We start from the raw sequence: 6,190 nt of genomic DNA on the forward strand, positions 1-6,190 counted from the left end.
AAGTAGAAGATATATCATAGATATTTTAGAATTTGTAATATGTAAACCTTAGAATACCCTAAAAATAGAAAGAAAATAAATTAAATAAGGAAAGTGAATATTTTTAAATATTCTAAAAATATTCTTAACTTATGGTTAAGATTTCGTAATTATTATTTAGATTTGTTCTAATACATTTTAGAATGCGTATTCTAAATTATTTAGAAAATAAACAAATTAAGAATATATTTTAGAATACGTTGTATGGGTGTTGTTGTGTTGCTATGAAATGAACTTGTGCCTTGGATTTAACTATGATTGATATATATACTTCATTCATGCATACGATTGGATATTCAGTTTGGTTTGGTTTTAGTCTTTCAAAATTAAAGGCGAGTAGCATTACTCCATTGCTGGACAGGGCCCCAGACTTCCTCCTCTGCTCCTCTGTGAGAAATATGAGATTTTGTAATCTCTAGCTAGTAGCATTATCTTTTCTCGTTCTCTTCTTTTTTGGTCTTGATTTTTCCTTGTTTTTCTTTATTAGAAATCTCTTTCTACTTCTTTCTTTTGTATTAGATAAAATATCCCAGGCTCCTTATGTAATACTTTATTATCTATAAGAAAAAAAAAAAAAAAAAAAAAAGACAATAAGAGACTTTAGTGAAACGAAAACAAAGCAAAAATAATCATTGTTATAAAAGTCAATAACGTAGAAATATATATAGACAATAAAGAATAAACATGTAAACCGGAGTTGGGGGAAGTATCGCTCGTTCTTCTTGGAGAAAAAAGATCCTAGAATCGAAACCACTAACATGGAAAAAAGAGACTGATACTTCCACGGTTCCACCAACCTAAACAAGGATCTTAATAACGAAATTTGATATGCATAATCATTCCAGAAGTGGCACTATATAATAAGCCTTAAGCAAGTACTTACTTATCAAAGTATCAAGTTCAGCTGATGAAAACAATACAGTAGATTGGGAAGAAAAAAAAAAGTGTATGCACAGAAAATGGTTCCAAACAAGTGAAAGAGAAGTCATCATCTGTTACATAAACAGAGAAATATGCAACAAGTAGAGGTTTGTTACTTCTCCAAACTACTCCCTCATGGATCATACGCTTCACGATCACGTCCCTTTATTTTTTTGCCTACCTAAATTTTTTAGGGAAAATTGATTTAAAAGGATATTTTTTCTTCAATTTGTCCCATTATGCTTTTTTTTGAAGTTTGGTAGAGTAGGTTTTAGAATACAGAAAAACTCGATTATACCCTTAATAACTCAATTATACCTTTAATTGTAGAAAAAACCAAAATTTCTTTTTTCTGTATTTTTTCTTTTTTGTATACTTCCTAAATTTAATCAAAAAAATACTTTTTTTTTACCCATTTCCTCATTTTTTTTTACAAAATGTCGACATTAATCACCTACAAAAAATAAAAAAATCTCTGACATTACTCTCTCTCTCTCAAGAGATATCAATCTTAAGAGCTTGTATTCAAGCCCTGCAAGGAGGACTTGCAAAACTACGTCGATATCGTTCTCGGGAACCGATCTCGACCCTATCCCTATTGCTTCTTCGTCAAGTCTCGGCGTTCTAAGCAAGATCCGTTCGTGAATCCAAGTTCTCCGGATATCTTGCGTTCTCGTCTGTTAATTAAGCTTCCGCTCTCTATCAGTTGGTATCAGATTCATCACGTTCCTGGTGGTTTGATTTCCTTCCGACGATGTTCCTGGATTTTAAGGTGGATATTCCCGAGTTCCACGGTGGATTTTCTAGTGATTTATTACTAGATTGGCTTGTGGATGTTGAAGAGATTTTGGAGTTTCAAAACGTTTCTGAGGATCGATTTGTTTCGCTTGTGGCTAAAAAATTTTGTGGACAAACCACAAGATCCACAACAACAGTTTATTGGGTTCTTTGTTGAGATCTTAGGTAAGACTAACAAGTTTACGTCCAATGAAGAATACACTGGGAATCTGTTTCAGAATTCTACTAGCAGTGAGTATGCTCATCTTTTGGTTGTGTTGGGATCTTTTAGAATCCTGATTTTTATTGCTGGTGTATCAGAGATCCAAATTTCACTCGGATGGCAGAACTTTGTTGATGTGACGTCGACATCATATCGGGGTGTTGTTTTGTTTCTCCTTCGAGATTGTTCTAGCGTTATGGCCATACCGTTTCCGGTAGAGTTGCAGTTCACATTTTTTCAATGGATAATTGGAGCTGTTTTTACTTGCTCAGGTCCTTGTTACATGTCTACGACATTTTTTTGTTGGATAGTCGTTGCTTGCGATTCAAGTAAGCTGTTCACCAGTGGAAAGTTCAGCTTCCTCATAGATTGTGTGTCTCCAACAGCTCAAATCGTGTTAGAAAAAGGAACCACGTATGCGGTTGATGTTGTTGTGTTGCTATGGCAGTTACTTACCCTCGACGTGGGTATGAGCTCATCATATCATACTCCGACGACGATCTTAGTGCGACAGTTTTCGCATATGCTACATTGCCATGGAGAAGTTCTCAATTTTGTTACAGAAATACATGGTCTTCATCCGCATTCTCAAATGGTTTTGGCGAGGTCAGCTGCAAGGGACAAAGCATCAATTGTAACCTGGTTTTTAAAGGTGTTTGACCGAGGTGTTTTAGGACTGCGAGCACGTGGTCGTCATCCTCATGAATATCACCGGGCGTCATTATTCTCACCAAGCAAAGATAAGGAGGAAGAGGATTTCTTGGTCATTCAAGGAAGCTTGGAAGCTACAGTTGTTTTAACAATGGCTCTGCATGAAGAAGGTTTTACCCAGTTGGACTTGCGGCGGCGAACAAAGAAATGCCATGAAGTTCTTAAGCGACAGTATTACGAATTGGTAGAAAAAGGTATTTTCAATGATTTTAGATTTGGGTCGAATCTTTCTCACCGGGAGGGACTGATGCAGCGCATCTTCGAGACGCACGCGTCTCCGGTGTTCATCACGTTAGAGACTATTGTTCTTTGTTTTGTTTTGTCTGGGCTTAATGTATAAATGGGCTTTGAATATTAGTTGTCGGTTTACTTAGTTCTTTAGGTTAGGGTTTGTTTTAAGTTTCTTATTTAAAGAGACGTGAGACTGTTTGTAAAAAGGTAATTATTGATTATTGAATAAACAAGTTTTACCAGAGCTCTTGCCTAAAGCCAGAGAGGAGGACTCTCAATCTTAAGAGCTTGTATTCAAGCCCTGCAAGGAGGGCTTGCAAAACTACGTCGATATCGTTTTTGGGAACCGATCTCGATCCTATCCCTATTGTTTCTTCGTCAAGTCTCGGCGTTCTAAGCAAGATCCGTTCGTGTTCTCCGGAGATCTTGTGTTCTCGTCCGTAATTAAGCTTCCGCTCTCTATCACAAAGTTATACTTCATCGCAAAAATTTCTAAACTTGCCTGTAAAGCTTCTTTGCTTTTGAAATATTGTCCCTTCTTTACCATAGAATCAACCATCATAGATCTAGCACCAACTTCAGCGTCCTTAGAAGTTATGAAGTTAGAATCATTCGGTTTTGCTTTGCTCACAAATTTGACAGCTTTTCACGCAGAAGAACGCCTCCCTCACTTGAATCGCTTGGTTCCTTATTCAGATCAATATTGCTTCTATCATTCACCGTGGCTTTAAACGTCACACACAACCGTATGTTATTCTTCATTCTCCAATAAGCAACAAAATTTTTCACTTGCGATCATTCATCATAACAACCGGAGGAGAATCAACACTGAGATCAAAGGGTAAATAACTAAATTCCACATCAACCATATTTTGTTGTATTTCATAATCTTCCAAAACCATCATCTTTAGCTCTTCAAGAGTTGAATTGGCTTGAAAAGTAAGAAGTCTCCCACGTTTTTCTTCATCAACAATAAATCTCCATTCATTTTGGCCGATACATCTCCATACACCACATGTTACATAGATTTACAACATACTGCAAAATGAACTCTTGAATGAAATTTAGGTTGGAAAATGTTGAAAAACCTTGAACAAAATCGATTAAAAATGTTTGATGTTTTCAGAACACGTTTTCTAAACATAACAGAACGTAACCTTAAGAATATATATGATTAGCATAATTTCGGGATTACGTAAATATTTTGTTTCCTTAAATTTTGGATTCAGTTTCCTTGTCTAACATAATTGTAGAATATACTTTCTAAATTATGAAGAACATAGAGGAAAGTGTAGAATTAGTGTTCTAATTTTTGCAGAACACATGATAAAATGTAGATTTCATATTCTGACTTCAGTAGAATATGTATAAAGTGAAGAAAACAAATTCTAAAATTTGTAGAATATAGAGTTATGTATAGAATATATATTCTAATTTCTGTAGAACACATACAAAATCCGACTTCTAAAAGTTTTAGAAGATATATTTATTCTAAAGTTTTCAGAACAAGTAAAGTGCGAAGAATTTGTAATCTACATTATTTAGAACATGTACAGTATGTAGAATTTATAATATAATATCTTCAGAATATATACAATTAGTAGAAAATGTATTCTAAATGTTGCAGAATATTTTTTTTTCAATGTTAAAACACAAAATTTTCATAAAAACACCTTATGGCAACTTCTTTCTTATTTCTAGAATTTGTTTTTAGGTAATTGAAATTTTAAAATTGCTTAAAAGTTAGTTTCATTTTTTAAAGGCTAATTTAGGCATAGTGGCAAATTTAACGTAGAAGGCATAATGGGACAAATTGAAGAAAAAATGTCCTTTTAAATCAATTTTCCCAATTTTTTTAATTATTTTTCATAAACATCCAATATCCTATTAAAATTGATAGTTTCCTAATTTGATTTGATTAAAATTTACAAATTAAATCTGAATTTGTAATTGAGGATATTATTGAATCTGAATATATAATTAAGGGTATTATTGACTTTTAATTACACCCTAAAACCTGTTTAACCAAACTTTAAAAAAAAAGTATAGATGAACAAATTTTTAGAAAAAGCTACTTTATTTATAACTAGATGAGGACCCGCCCGATATACGGGTTCAAAATTTTATAAATTAAATTAAATTTAAGACAAATATATCAAAAAAATTTGTATTTTATAAATTTTATTTTTGTTATAATACACTGATTTATATCGATTTACAAATCTTTTATGTATTTTACTATTAAAAGTGTATTTTTTACACATAAAAATACTCTATGTTACAAATATATTCTTTATCACCACCTAGAAAATGTCTATATGAACACATTAAGCCAACTATTTCAATTTCACTTTTCCATAGTTTTTTTATTACTAAAATTGTTAGCTCAAAAAATATTTTGAATAAAAAATATATTACATAATATATTAATACATTATGTATCATCACAATAATGTATGACTACCATGGAGAGAACCTCGGCTCCATCCTTATCTCTTATGGAGAGAATCTTGTGTCCAACCTCCTCCACTATGGAGAAAACCTTGGCTCTGCCTTGCTCCCTTAAGGAGATAATCTTGCGTCCAACCTCCTCCACCTTCCTCCCCTGGGGAGATAACCTTTTGTCCAACCTTCTCCACCATAGAGAGAACCTCAGCTCTGACCTCCTCCTGTGTGGAAAGAATATGTTCACGTCTTTTTGCTATCTCAAAATGGCTTGCTCCGAGCCTCTGACAAACAATGCATCACAAATCTTTTGATAGTAACTAATGTTAAATTTCTCAATGTATTAGTGGAAGGGTCTTTGACACACCATGATGTAGCCTCTATCTCTGTAACACCTCAACCGCCATCTTGCTTAGTGAGCTCATGTCCACTCTCAGTCCATGGACCCACCTTCCTAAATGGGCCCTATATCTATTCCCGGCCTGTGGACCCACCCATATTCGATGGCCGGTTTGTTAAAAAAATTTTCCAATGAAATAAAGTTAAAAGCAGTGGTTTTGAATAAGTTATTTAAATATGTATTTTCATAATTTTGAATTTTATGAAAATATATATATATATATAATATCCTATAGTTATTTAATTTTTTGTATTTTTAATAAATTCTTGTAATTTTTAATAATTATATTTTCACATTATTAATATTTTTTAAAGCAAAATATTTTATTTTTGTTGTAATCAAATTTTTTCTATTAAATATTAACTTTTACACATGTCAAAATCTAAAATTGATAACTTGACACATGTCAAAATCTTGTTAAAAACTAAATTTCAAAAACCAAC

Source organism: Camelina sativa, chromosome 5 (genome assembly GCF_030686135.1).
Source record: "Camelina sativa cultivar CO46 ecotype springtype chromosome 5, ASM3068613v1".
In the NCBI taxonomy this organism is placed as follows: domain Eukaryota; kingdom Viridiplantae; phylum Streptophyta; class Magnoliopsida; order Brassicales; family Brassicaceae; genus Camelina; species Camelina sativa.